The sequence below is a fragment of the Zingiber officinale genome, chromosome 9A (assembly GCF_018446385.1).
Source record: "Zingiber officinale cultivar Zhangliang chromosome 9A, Zo_v1.1, whole genome shotgun sequence".
In the NCBI taxonomy this organism is placed as follows: domain Eukaryota; kingdom Viridiplantae; phylum Streptophyta; class Magnoliopsida; order Zingiberales; family Zingiberaceae; genus Zingiber; species Zingiber officinale.
Genome location: NC_056002.1, coordinates 37,708,390 through 37,723,769, shown reverse-complemented (window position 1 = coordinate 37,723,769; position 15,380 = coordinate 37,708,390). Strand labels below are relative to the sequence as shown.

Sequence of the window (15,380 nt, the reverse complement as noted above, 5' to 3'; positions counted from 1 at the left end):
AGAGATTTCTTAAGTAATTGCGGATAACAGCAGACTGAGGATTCTCTAAAGTTAAATAACTTCAAATAAAAGTAGATTCCAAATGTCTATACATTAAAGATGTTACATTATGGCTGGGGATTTGTTGGAGGTACATCGCTTGGGGGAGGTACTGGAAGAGCTAGGAAGTCGTCGTCGGCCAGGAAAGAAGGGAATGCCTCATCAGGAATTTCTCGCAGCAGACAATCTCTGTCCAGGAATTCATTTGAAGGGGCAGAGCGGAGAAGATCGTGTTCAAATAGCTAGCGCACAACACCCACCCCTCCATAGCAGAGCATCAAATTAATTAATTCCCCTATCTTCTTCTGGAAGAGTGGAGACTTAACGTAGGAAATTCTATAGGCTCTGAGGCGCTCGTTTTTGCCTGACCTATATTCCATCAACTCAACTTGTATTTTGTCAGCATTGGCAAGGGCCAACGCCTTCTCCTGCTTGAGGGTGGAAGTCTCCGCCTGGACTTGAAGAAGATCTGCCTAGAAAGATTTGATGGTAGCCTGATCCAGATCCCTCTGAGCCTTAAGAGCTTTCTCTCGGTCAACACTTGCAGCCAGGTCAGCCCGGGCCACATCCAGGTCTTTCTGCAAAGCTTTATTGGATTCCTAGAGTGCCTTCAGGTCTGCCAAGAGAGTGGACACCTTGGACTCTTTCCCCTCCAGCTCAATCGCCAACTGACGACGGCGCTGGCCCTCCGAATTCAGTTTAGAGTCGCTAGTCCTCAGGGCCGCTTGTAGTTCTTTTATCTTCTCGGAAGAATCTTGAGCTAGGCCCCGAGCAGAATGAGCAGACTCCCCTGTCGCGTGCAGATAGGAATCCAAAGGGTCAAACGGGTCACGGGGAGTAAGTGGCAACTCCAGCTCTTGCAAACGAGCCTTCAGTGACTCGTTTTCTCATAGCAGGTCAGCGACAAACTGGGTCAAGCTCAGGCTGCTGGAGCAGGCCTGCCCGGTAGAAAGAAGAAGGTCAAAAATAATGTCAGAGTTAGGCCAGGGAAAGGAAAACTCACCGATATAATAAGTTGGGAAACCAGATCCAGGCTTTCCCACTGAGAGCCTCCCCAGAATTGCTCGTTGGCTGATTGCCAAAAGGTGGCTAGGGCACCGTGCAGCTGAATTTTGCCGCGGACAGGAATGTCGCCAGCCTCTGATGAAGTTTCCTCTGAGTTCGATTCGGCCACGGAGGGCAGGCGCCAGGAAGTTGTGAAATCTTGTTCGCTCCTCTGGGACCGTGCCTTGGTGCATGCAGTTGACGGGGAGGGGGCGGCAAGAAGAGCAGAAGGGGCTGCAGAGCTCCCGGGCTGGTCTTGAGTAGAAGGACTAGTCTGCTCAGGAGCCAAGACCCGGACAGGAGTAGGGGCCGGGACTTCCGCCACTCGAGGAGACTCTTGAGCAGGAACTCTGGCTGTTTGCGCTTGGACTTTGGGAAGCTTGGAAGAAGTCTGCCCAAGCAGAGGAAGCGGAGAAGATGGGACTGAAGGAGCGACTCTCTTACGTTTGCGCTGGAGGCGCAGGCGTTTGTCTGGAGGAGGAGGAGGAGCCCGATCTTCTTCGATGGGCTCCAGGGCTGTAGGGCCAGTCTTAGAGGGGGCCGCTGACAGAAGCAATGGAGTGGAGGACTCTGAGGGCTCCTTCGCGGTTGTGTGTGAGGAAGTGGCTGAAGGAGCGGCTAGGTCCTTCGCAACCTCCTTACCCACAGTCTTCAAAATATGGCTAGGCATTCGGGCTTATTCCTTTGAGTAGGCCCGAAACATAGCAGCCTCTGCAAAGCAAGAAGAAAATACCTCAGTTAGCGAAGACTAGTGGAAGGGAGAGCAACATCTTATCAAAAGGAGCTCCTATATCTGCAAGAACCGGGCTAAGTCCAAAAAAGTGCAAAAAGCCTTCTTGCAAAATTATAGACAGGAGAAGGCGAGCTCCTTTTATTGTCTCTGAAGCTGGGTAGCAGGCAGGTTGGTGCCTATCTTCAGGTAGTTCAAAAGGGGTAGGAAGAGTGGAGCGCCATTGGGTCGGCCAAGTCACCGACCCAGGAAGTCGGATAAAGAAGAAGCAAGACTTCCAACCTTTGTTGGAGGAAGGCATATCGGTGAAGAATTTACATCCCACCCTGGATTGCACCATGAACACGCCAGGCTCAGATCGTTTCAGAGAATAGAAGTGATGGAAAAGTTCTGTGGTTAGAGTAATCTGGTACACCCTACAGAGGATGACCATGTCGCAGATAGCACGAATAGTGTTTGGAGCAAACTGTGAAAGCGGGATACAGAAGTACTGACTCAAAGAAGAGATAATTGGATGAAGAGGAAAGCGAAGACCCCCCAAGAGCTGATCTTTGAAGAAGGTTACAAACCCTTGGGGAGGAGAAGAAGGAGGCTCATCCGGTCGGGGAGCTCGTAATTGATAGTCATCAGTAAGACACAGATTGGTACGAATTTGAAACAGGTCACTGTTGTCTAAATTTGAAATATAGTATGAATACCAGAGCGCCTCATTACCTTCAGCCATGAGGAGATTGTGGAGGAATGAAGGGAAGGAAAAGAAGAGCTCGCAAGCAATAGGGAGACTTAGCAGGAAGAGCGAGAAAAGGTGGAAGAGTCAGAAACAGTGCGAAAGGTGAGAAGGTGACGGCGGACAACCTTTAGGGTTTATAAAGCCAAAACCCTAGGAAGCATCGAAAGAGAGGAAAGAAGGAATAATGCTGTGAGGCGTCGGATCTAGGGTCACGTGCTAAAAGGCGTTGATCAGCTACAGTGACGGTAAGGGTTCGTGGGACAAGTGTTGCTTCCCTAGGAAAGACATTAAAAAGGTATTAATGATGGATGTGATAAGGAAATCATGAAGGGGGATTTTTGTACGGCATCATTCCGGCGCGGGAAGACTATACGTCAGAAAGAAAGGGCGTGCGGTTACCTTGGAAAAAGCAAAGCCATACGCCATGATTATGAATCCACCTCGGGAAAGAGGAGGGAAAATGAAAAGACGCAAGAATTTGAATTTGGTGCTCCTTAAGATTGAAAATAAACAAATAGATGATTTAATTAAAATTTGTCTGAGATATTTGCAAGAAATATCACAAGTAGCGTGCAGCTGGCTAGACATCTACAGTAAAACACCCGAGCGGGAATTGCAGGAACAATCTCCAGGCCAGTCTGCAACTATTAATCCGATTCTTGGACCAGCCCATAAGAGTTTCTTAAGGGCAGCCAGGTCGGTCTCCCAGACTCTCGCCCTAGTACGAGTTATAAGTGAGCATGCTCTCACGCTCAACGACCGTCCAGGTCGGTGTCCCAGACTCTCGCCCCAGTGCGAGTTATAAGTGAGCATGCTCTCTCGCCCAACGACCGTCCAGGTTGGTGTCCCAGACTCTTGCCCCAGTGCGAGTTATAAGTGAGCATGCTCTCACGCCCAACGACCATCCCGGTCGGTGTCCCAGACTCTCGCCCCAGTGTGAGTTATAAGTGAGCATGCTCTCACGCCCAACGACCATCCAAGTCGGTGTCCCAAACTCTCGCCCCAGTGCGAGTTATAAGTGAGCATGCTCTCACGCCCAACGATCGTCCAGGTCAGTGTCCCAGACTCTCGCCTCAGTGCGAGTTATAAATGAGCATGCTCTCATGCCCAATGACCTTTCCAGGTCGGTGCCCCAGACTTTCGCCCCAGTGCGAGTTATAAGTGAGCATAGTCTCACGCCCAACGACCATCCAGGTCGGTGTCCCAGACTCTTGTCCTAGTGCGAGTTATAAGTGAGCAAGCTCTCACGCCTAACGTCCGTCCAGGTCGGTGTCCCAGCTCTCGTCCTAGTGCTACTTATAAGTGAGCATACTGTTATGCAACCGCAAGTGTACGGTTTCATCGTCAGTAATAAAAATATCGAATCCACAGGGACTATTGATTAAGCACTAGAGATGTCGCAAGGTAAGTTATTTAGACAAGTCTAAGATTGGTGAGAAAGGAGAGTAAGAGAGAGAGAAGAGGAAAGTGAGAAGAGAGAGAAGAGAGAATCGATCTTGGAGGGAATGAGCTTTGGGATATGGATTTTAGGATTCCGGTTTCATTGTAATAGTAGGAGATACTACATAGATTGCTTAGTTTCTATCTTCTATGTCAATGCTCTTGCAGGAAGTTAGATTGGCCAGTATCCCTAAGTATCACGTAGAGACGATCCTTGTGAAATCCTGTAACGGTTAACCCCCCTGTCACGAGGACGCCTCGGTAGATCACTGGGATACATATCTAGTAAATAACAATAAGGATAAGGGTAGAGGTTCGTACGGTTACCTACTCCCTTATGGAGGAATTGCCTCTCCTTTCAAGAGAATGTCCTAGACATCCGTGAACGGGTTATCCTTGTCACTAGGGCCCCTCGAGTATACGATCTAGAGCACTTTCTTTTTGAGAGCAGCAATTCCTAAGGGATTGTCTCTCCTTTTGAGGGAACGTCCGGAAAGGGTTACCCCTGTCACTATGGTACCTTGGTCAATACGCTCTAAGGTATCCTCTTTGCGGGATCAACAATCCTCCACATCAATCAATCAAAGAATAGAAATATAAACATCTCAAACAAGCATGAACAAGACATTAACAAGTCATCGTATAGAAACAAAGTGAATCTATATAGTTCTACATCTCCATTGCATTACAAATACTCCCTAATCCTAGAAGAGGGCGTCTACTCCATTGTGGGGGAAGAACAACCCCAGAACATAAATAAAAGCATACTTACAACCTTAGAAGGAAAGGAAGAAGAGATGCTTGATGATTCCGATGTCTTGGGGATGCTTCCTTGCTCGGGAGATGGACGGATCGTGAAGAGACGACGGTGGATGAAGCTCGACGGCTTTCCCCGAGGGGAGGGACGAAATCCCGAACCAAAGATCTCTCAAAAATAGGTTTCTTGACCCTTTTATAAGCTAGGGTATGGGCGCCGCACGGCCCGTGGCACGGCCGTGCAAGGTTGGCATGGCCACGCCCAGCCTCTCCTCTGGCGAAGTTGCACGACCGTGCCGATTGGCACGGTCGTGTGGTCTCTGGCTTCTACTCCTTGAGGCACGGTCCTGCAAGAATGCATGGTCGGGCGTTCCTTTGTCTCGGCCTGGGGTGGCACGACCGTGCAATGATGCACGGTCGTGTGCTGCTTTGGCTCTGCTATGGCCGCACGGCCGTGCAAGGGTGCACGATCGTGCACTGCTCCACCTCTGCTATGGCCACACGGCCATGCAAGGGTGCATGACCGTGCACTGCTCCCTTTTGTCTTGTCACACGACCATGTGTTGCACGACTGTGTTCTTTGGCTTGTTTTGGTGCGTAGATAATCGTCGTTTTTGCTCCGAAAATCGTCACTGTCAATACAAAATCAAACAAAGAGCAGATATCCGAACAAAAGAATATATATAATGAATACAAGAAGAAAGAGACAATCATGCAACGAATATATATGAATAAAGTACGTGGAAGTGCGCTAAAACATGCGTAAATGATCATAATATTTGCGCACATCACACCCCCAGACTTAAACCTTTGCTTGTCCTCAAGCAAAACTCGCAATCTAGATTCACGTGGTTAGATAGTGCGTCATAATCTCTAGCAAGTCAATCTAATTCTATCAAATGATTTCATTGGTGAGCAAGATACAAAAGTAATTTAAGTATGACCTAAGTAGTAGTCCTCCGTGCTCAGTGCGAAGGTGACCTAAATTTATCAAGTTTCAATCCCTAAGTCTAGTCAAGTCGTCATAAAATTGTGTTCCTTATGTATCCGGCGATAGGCACTTACCTGCCACACGCAAGGTTCGTTCCCCTAAAAAAATGCTATGCATCGTCTACACAAGGTCTCAAAGGAATACCCAGTATCAAAAGAAACATAGCATTCATTTCCCCAGTAACCTAACTCGATCTCAAATGGGTGAATTGCTAGTTTCCACTCACGACAAATATTTTTTTATCCCTTATTTTTTCCATTTTTTTTACTTTGAATGTTTGCAAAGTATCAAACTTGAACAAACCTTCATTTATTTTTTCATATTTTTATTTATTTATTTTTTTTTGGGATTGATTTTTCCAAATGAGCTTACATGATCTGAGTTTATCCAGTAACCAAAATGTAGTTGAGAGGTCACCATAGAAACACAAGTACTAGTCCAATCCTATGAATCATGACTATTTTAGAGTTATCAACCATAAAAAATAGCCATAGTGTATAGAGGTCCTAAAACAAGGCTAATACTTAAACTCTTATAGTAAAAACATTGCTCACTTCATGCTATCATAGATAGAAAAAGATAGATCACTAAACATACTAGCACATGAACCACATAAAATCTAGAATAAACGTGCTAGTATTTTGCAATAAGGAACAAACAATCATAATATGATGTAGAATGGAACTACTAAGCAAAAAGAAATAAGTAAAAACTGAACTAAACTAAATGCATCTAATGCATCCCCCCAGGCTTAAACTTTTCATTGTCCCAATGAAAACTAAAAACAATGTGGAGGAAATTTAAAGTAAGAGAATTTACTAAGTGATGAGACATTCATGTTTTTGAAGATACTCCTCTATCCAATGCTCGCATTCCTCCACACCTTTGAAATCTACAAAAATAAGATAGACAAGAAAAATTAAGTAGAGGGTATGATTTATTATCAATGAAGTAAAAATAAACTAAAAAGAAAACAAGGAAAATGAACTTGGGTTGTCTCCCAAGAAGCGCTTGTTTAAGGTCATTAGCTCAACCACGTCATTAGATTCATCGAAATCTCGCTCTTGGAGGGGTAAGATATTTTAGAACCCTCTTACCAAGGGCTCTTATTATGGAAGGAGCTTTCATCAAAGAGTGAAGAATCACCCTCTCCATCTTCGTCTTCTTGGAAATTCTTTTAGGAGGTCGAAGACGGTTCAGATCGAGCTTCCAATTATAGGCTCCATGAAAATCTACACACCCAAAAGAAAGGCAAACCTCCCACAAGCATGTAATATAAGAAGGAACTAGAACCGTATTAGTATGAACTGAATATGTATCAAAAATTGAATCACATCCAACAAAATCAATTATAGGTACCTCTATAAAATCTTCCAAAAGATCACTAGAAATACTAACCTTGCATTGTTGAGATATACCTGAAAGTTATAAACATGTGGATGTGAATTCTTCAGAATTAAATGATGGTTCTGGCTCTGGCTCTGGCTCAGGTGTTGATGCTATAAAAGGTGGTGATTCTTGGGGCTTCACTTCCATTGCAAAAGTCCCTACACATTTATCATCAACCAATTCCATTCTTACAAATTCCATATCATCAATTGGTTGTGTGATCGAAAGAGGTGATTCTTGAGATGCTACTTCCAAAACATAGCTCCCTACACATTCTTCAATATTATCATCATCAACAAAAGCATCAAAAAATAAACCAACATCAATATCCTAGTGGGAGAATCTTCTATAGGAGGATCACTAACATCATTTGCAGTTTCAAGTTGATCTACCACATCACATTCATCATCCGAAAACTCAATTTCATCATAACACCCTATAAACCCAGAAGGTAGATCTGAAAACTTGTTGTCGGCTGCATTATCATCACAATCATCATCTGAAGAGTCCTCATCTTCATATACATCCAGAAATCTACACTCAATCATATTAATGTCACAGAATTTGCCAAAGTCTTTGTTTTCAGTAGACCTCACTAGCCTTTGTGGAAAAGGAACCTTTGGTGAAGGTCTTGAGAATGGTTGAGCTTGTGACAGAGGTTCAAACTTCTTGTCTAGTGATGGTGTGATCAACCGTTAAGGGAAAGGTACTTGTGGCCTTTGGGAACTTCCTGGAGAAATGAAATTGAGTTCTTGTGATCTTCTATTATTTTTCTCCTCAATTCTAAACATGTCCTTCTTCAGAAGTTCTTCATGATTCTTTCCTTTTCTCAACTCAATATCATTACACATCTCACTAGATTTTGTCTACAAAGGAGGGGGATCTTCTTTGAACCATTTTGAAACTATGCTCTCAATCCTTGCCCCCAAATGTTTGAACTCCTCATTCCGTGACTTCTAAATTTCGATATTCTTGGGTGGTTGAACTGCATTTTGTTTGACAGACTCTCTTGTATATATGGCTTGTACTTCTTGAATTTCTGAGGGAGATTCCATCCAACTTTTGCTCGACCATCCATGGAGGTTCAATGTCACTTGATCAATCAATGTATAAGCTTCTTCTATACTCTTGTCCATTAAAGAACCTCCAGCTGATGAATCTAACAAGAACTTATCTGAAAAGGAAATCCCCTTATAGAATATGTGTAGAATCAGCCATTTCTCTAAACCATGATGAGGGCACTGTCTTTGTAGACTCTTGAATCTGTCCCATGCTTCAAATATTGATTCTCCATGTGCCTGAGCAAAATTTATGATGCAACACCTCATGTAGATTGTTCTACTTGGAGGGAAAAAATGATTCAGAAATTGCTGCTCCAATTGTTCCCAACTTGTGATGTTTTGAGGATGGAGAGAATATAACCAAGTCTTTGCTTTATCCTTGATGCTAAAAGGAAATGTCATCAACCGAACTGCATCTGCTGATACTCCTTCATAATTCACCATATCACAAAGCTCTAGAAATGTCTCAAGGTGTAGATAAGGACTTTCTGATGCTTCTCCTCTAAATTTGTGACCTTGTATCATGGAAATTAACTCTGGGTCTAGTTGAAAACTTTCTGTTTCAATATGAGGCTGCACAATAGGAAATAAAAATCTTGTAGAAATGGGTGCAGAAAAACCTCTTAGGGCCCTGCTTGACATGTTAGTACTCATGAATATCTAAAAAAAATATATATGAGAAAAATGAAAGACAAGAAATAAAATGCTATATGAGAAATAAACAAAAAAAAAAAATAAATGCATAATTTAAAAACAAGAAAGGAGATGCAGATTTTTATTTTTATTTTTTATTTTATTATTATTTTTTTAACAAGAATTGACAATGCAGAATTTAAATTGCAAGAAAAAAAATGCAGTGTTTTTTTTTTGGATTATGTATATGGAAAACAAATTGCAATATAAAATGGAAAAACACAAACTATTCACAAGTCTAGGTTAACTAAATTGCTAATCTACTAATGTTAATGCAAACAGTCACCGGCAACGGCGCAAAAAACTTGTTACGCAACCGCAAGTGTACGGTTTTGTCGCCAGTAATAAAAATATCGAATCCACAGGGACTATTGATTAAGCACTAGAGATGTCGTAAGGTATGTTATCTAGACAAACCTAAGATTGGTGAGAAAGGAGAGTAAGAGAGAGAGAAGAGGAAAGTGAGAAAAGAGAGAAGAGAGAGAATTGATCTTGGAGGGAATGAGCTTTGGGATATGGATTTTAGGATTCTGGTTTCATTGTAATAGTAGGAGATACTACATAGATTGCTTAGTTTCTATCTTCTATGTCAATGCTCTTGCAGGAAGTTAGATTGGCCAGTATCCCTAAGTATCACGTAGAGACGATCCTTGTGAAATCCTGTAACGGTTAACCCCCCTGTCACGAGGGCGCCTCGGTAGATCACTGGGATACATATCTAGTAAAGAACAATAAGAATAAGGGAAGATGTTTGGTACGGTTACCTACTTCCTTATGGAGGAATTGCCTCTCCTTTCAAGAGAATGTCCTAGACGTCCGTGAATGAGTTACCCTTGTCACTAGGGCCACTCGGGTATACGATCTAGAGAACTATCTTTACGAGAGCAGCAGTTCCTAAGGGTTTGTCTCTCCTTTTGAGGGAATGTCTTAGACGTCCGGAAAGGGTTACCCCTGTCATTATGGTACCTTGGTCAATACACTCTAAGGTATCCTCTTTGCGGGATCAACAATCCTCCACATCAATCAATCAAAGAATAGAAATATAAACATCTCAAATAAGCATGAACAAGACATTAACAAGTTATCGTATAGAAACAAAGTGAATCTATATAGTTCTACATCTCCATTGCATTACAAATACTCCCTAATCCTAGAAGAGGGTGTCTACTCCATTGTGGGGGGAAGAACAACCCCAGAACATAAATAAAAGCATACTTACAACCTTAGAAGGAAAGGAAGAAGAGATGCTTGATGAGTCCGATGTCTTGGGGATGCTTCCTTGCTCCGGAGATGGACGGATCGTGAAGAGACGGCAGTGGATGAAGCTCGACGGCTTTCCCCGAGGGGAGGGACGAAATCCTGAACCAAAGATCTCTCAAAAATAGGTTTCTTGACCCTTTTATAAGCTAGGGTATGGGCTCACGGCCCGTGGCACGACTGTGCAAGGTTGGCACGGCCACGCCCATCCTCTCCTCTGGCGAAGCTGCACGGCCGTGCCGATTGGCACAACCGTGTGGTCTCTGGCTTCTGCTCCCTGAGGCACGACCGTGTAAGAATGCACGGACGGGCGTTCCTTTGTCTCAGTCTGGGGTGGCACGACCGTGCAATGATGCACGACCGTGTGTTGCTTTGCCTCTGCCATGGTCGCACGGCCGTGCAAGGGTGCACGACCGTGCACTGCTCCGCCTCTGCTATGGCCGCACGACCGTGCAAGGGTGCACGACCGTGCAAGGGTGCACGACCGTGCAAGGGTGCACGACCGTGCAAGGGTGCACGACCGTGCACTGCTCCCTTTTGTCTGGTCACAAGACTGTGTGTTGCACGATCGTGTTCTTTGGCTTATTTCGGTGCGTAGATAATCGTCATTTTTGCTCCGAAAATCGTCCCTGCCAACACAAAACCAAACAAAGAGCAGATATCCGAACAAAAGAATATATATAATGAATACAAGACGAAAGAGGCAATCATGCAACGAATATATATGAATAAAGTATGTGGAAGTGCGCTAAAACATGCGTAAATGATCATAATATTTGCGCACATCACATGCTCTCATGCCCAACGACCTTTCCAGGTCGGGTCCTAGACTCTCGCCCCAGTGCGAGTTATAAGTGAGCATGTTCTCACGCCCAACGACCGTCTAGGTTGATGTCTCAGACTCTCGCCCCAGAGCGAGTTATAAGTGAGCATGCTCTCACGCCCAAGGACCTTTCCAGGTCGGTGCCCCAGATTTTCGCCCTAGTGCGAGTTATAAGTGAGCATGCTCTCACGCCCAACGACCGTCCAGGTCGGTGTCCCAGAGTCTCGCCCCAGTGTGAGTTATAAGTGAGCATGCTCTCACGCCCAACGACCTTTCCAGGTCGGGTCCCAGACTCTCGCCCCAGTGCGAGTTATAAGTGAGCATGCTCTCACGCTCAACGACCGTCCAAGTCAGTGTCCCAGACTCTCGCCCCAGTGTGAGTTATAAGTGAGCATGCTCTCACGCCCAACGACCTTTCCAGGTCGGTGTCCCAGACTCTCACCCCAGTGCGAGTTATAAGTGAGCATGCTCTCACGCCCAACGACCTTTCCAGGTCGGTGTTCCAGACTCTTGCCCTAGTACGAGTTATAAGTGAGCCTGCCCTCACGACTAACGACTTTCTTGGTTAGTATCTCTTACTCTCGCCTCAATGTGAATCCACAAGGTATACTTTCATGCTCAATAGATCTGCAGCCGTACTTCTATTGTCAATACGAGATGTAAACAGGCAGATCTTTACATGTCAATACGAGATTCAAACAGGCAGTTCCGTACAAACCACAACTTTCCAGCCCTTTTTGGTAAGAAAAAGGTATGGTAAATAAATTATCCATTTAAAGTTTTAAGTTATCTTTTCTTGCAAATTTTCTGGGGGCATGCGTCTATGGAACACGATACTATGAGAGACAAAGAAATACAGACCCACAACCTTGGAGGCAGATAATGCAATGAATATTATTTAATAAAAGTTGAAGTACATACCCATAACCTCGGAGGAAGATAATGCAAAGAGTATTATGTAATAAAAGCTGAAAACATTTTTCAGTTCACATTATCATTACAAAATCCAGATCCAGAGGCCTGATCCCTCCTTGCCAGATGAGCCTGAGCTTGAGCTAGTTCTTCCTTGATAAGTTTGAGGGTGCTCTGCAGTTAGCCAATGGTTTCATCCTTTATCCGGCCTTCCTCTTTCAGGAGGGCCACAGTATCCTCGTGTTTCATCTTCAGGTAAATAATATAATGGACCTGACTTTGGAAGTCCGCATGAGCCTTAAGCTTGAGAGCTACCTCGGCTCGAGTTCTTGATTTGGCCACCAGCCAGAGCTCCTCCATTTCTCTACGGAGAGAGGTTTGAAGGTCCCTGCTTATTGTCATTTCAAGCAAAGTTTCTTCTTTAAGAGCGAGCTGGTGACGTAGAGAAGATAACTCGTCTGGTTCCATGAGTGAGAGGGGGGTAGCTTGAAGAAAGGAAGGTGGAAGTATACGCAACCCTTTTATAAGGAAGGAGAAGGTGAAGGGATTACCTTGGAACACGAGACGACGTTTGGGAAACAGTGTGGCATTTATGGGAAAGTGGCATGATCAGAAATCGAAGAATCAACATGCATGCAATAAAATCCCGCTTATCTTTTATGGAAGGTGATAAATTCTAAGTGGGATATAGGGAAAAGGGGTCAGGAAATAATGAGACATAGGTAAGAACGAGGTGGGGGTCTAGTCAGTCGGACTAGAGCCTCCTTTGACTAGACTTGAGGGGGAGGCTTGTGATACGGTGCATGATAGTGAGGTCGGAAAGAGGACGTGGTCGGAAGTCAAACCTTTGGGGCGGTCAAAAGTCAAGCCCACGAGGCAGTCAAAAGTCAAGCTCACGTGGCGGTCAGAAGTCAAACTTACATGGTGGTCAAAAGTCCAGCCTACGTGGAGGTCAAAAGTCTGGCCTACGTGGAGCTCAAAGGGCTAAGCCATAGGATGGTCCTGGTCGGAGACAGGGGGCAGGCGGGAGTTAAGCCTACATGTCAAAGTAGAAACTCAGAAGGTGGGACATACAGGTCAGGATGTACGGATTTATGGGCCGGGATACCCGGATAAAGTGTACAGGTCGGGCACATGGACCAACGCGTATAAGTCGGGACAGGCAAACCAAAGATTACAGGTCAGGATTTATAGACTGGAGGTACCGGGCACATGGACCAACGTATACAGGTCGGGACAGGCAAACCAAGGATTACAGGTCAGGATTTATAGACTAGAGGTACCGGGCACATGGACCAACGCATACAGGTCAGGACTGGCAAACCAAGGATTATAGGTCAAGATTTATAGACTTGCGATACCGGGCAGCTAGACCAATGCATACAGCTCGGGACAGGCAAACCAAGGATTACAGGTCAGGATTCGTAGACTTGCGACACAGGATACACAGATCAAAGTGTACAGGTTGGAATAGGCAATCCAAGGCTCTTAAAGCAGGATAGGCGGATCAAAGGCATACAAATCACAGGTCAAGGAACACGGATCAGTATGCACAGGTCGGGATCTACGGGACGTACAGGTCGAGATCTCTACAAGATAAGACTCGTAGAGTAGGATAGGTGATATATGGATCAAGGCGTACAGGTCAGGATATGGGGATCAAAGCGTACAGGTCAGGATATGAGGATCAAGGTGTATAGGTCAGGATATGAGGATTAATGCGTGCATGTCAAGTATGAATTTAGAAGGCCTGCAGGACAAGAAACATGGGTCAAGGCGTATAGGACAGGATAAGCGGAATTAAACTAAGGCTTACAGGTCACGACTTACTAGGTAAGGCAGGTCAGGAATTCACAGGACAGGACATGCATGACAAGGATGGACACACAGGTATGGATTTGGGAAGCGGCAAACGCAGGTTAGGAAATGTAGGTTTACACCCACAGATCGAAGCTGGCAGGCATAGAGACCCAGTCCAGGGTTAACAGATCGAGGCATGCATACACTACACGACAAGCAAGCCAGGGAATCATAACAACTTGTCAGGGAATAATCACTGTTTGTCAGAGAATATGCTAACGGTCTGGAACTCACTGCCCTCTGATTCCTTCCTAGACCTATAGGAGGACGTTACGTGTCATTCACCGCCAGACAAATCCTGACATCCGACATTCCCTGACACCCGTCAGATTCTTGAAGCACCCATTGCAGTATAAAAAGGGAGGTTTTGTCCCTTACGCATGTACGCTCACTCGTCTTTTCGCACTCGTCTCTTACTTTTCGTCCTTTCACTGTGTTTCTGGGGAAAAAGTATCTGACTTGAGCGTTAGAGGGTCTGACCTGGAGACTTTTCCCCTGGTTCTTGGTCTCAACGTAAGGCGGCTTGTCTGAGTGTACGCAGGGTCCTTACTTTATCATCTCCGTCATCACCCCCGTCATCCGCTCGTGTAAGCTCTTCCGGCGGGTGCCAGATCGACCAGGCTTCGCAACGACTTTCCGTCAACCTCGAGGACAGCACGACCCCCCTCCATCCGACTCAGCTTCTGGACGGAATCAATATTAATCAATAGTACATATATCCCGGGATAATAGTAGCGATCGAGCGTCTTTTTAGTAAAGTATTTAATGAACTAATTTTCGTTTCAGGTGAATTTTTTAAAATAAATTATTAACCTAGATTATTCATTATGAATATTTTTTTATTTATTTTGAAAAATGATGAAAAAATTCTATAAGATTTACTTGATTATTTTAAAATTAATCAATGCAAGCTGATACTTAAAGCTAAACTATATATATATATATATATATATATATATATATATATATATATATATATATATATAACCACTCATAATTATTGTAATATTATACATATGTGATTTCATTTTTATACATTCAAAATAGTCAAAATAAAAACCCAAGATAATAGTGCCAGGACCACTCTTAATTTCCTAGGTATCAAAGGATGGGGTGACAACTTAACATATGGTTGACTAAAGAACGTTGTTACCATAATCCCGTGACAACTAACACAAAAGATAAAAAATAATTTAGATACCCAAAGTAAGATAAAATAATTAATAAAAAAAAGTAACCTTTTAAGGATATTAATAAAATAAAATAAAAGACACTCTTTTAATTTTTAAACTAAATAGTTCCACTAAAGTATTCATATTATTTAAACCAATCCAATAAGTCTCAGATTTCCCAATGGATTGCTCTGCCCCACTCATGATCCTTGCAAATTCTCTCTGTAAACTTGGCAATCCCTGAGAATTTCAGGCCTGCAGCGTAACTCTGCTGGTCCGACCATTTTCACCGTCGCTGGTAACTCTGCTTTCCAGTGACTTAACCTTATTCCCTTCTGGCCACAGCACTGACAGTATAAGCAGAAACATCTCCACTTGGCCGAAGACGATAGACTTCAGTTACGGTTGCAGAAGCAAAAGTTTGTTCTTCCTCCTCTTCTTCTTTCTCCTCTTCCTCTTGCATGAGGACATGACTCTAAGGCC

The 15,380-nt window shown here is 44.1% G+C and overlaps 1 non-coding gene across 1 annotated transcript; it reads left to right on the top strand.

Moving 5' to 3' along the window:
- Nucleotides 1-8,343: 8,343 nt before the first annotated feature.
- LOC122022086 lies at nt 8,344-8,449 on the top strand. The gene has a single exon (XR_006122828.1). It is a non-coding gene; the product is annotated as a small nucleolar RNA R71 (small nucleolar RNA).
- The last annotated feature ends 6,931 nt before the right edge of the window (nt 8,450-15,380 follow it).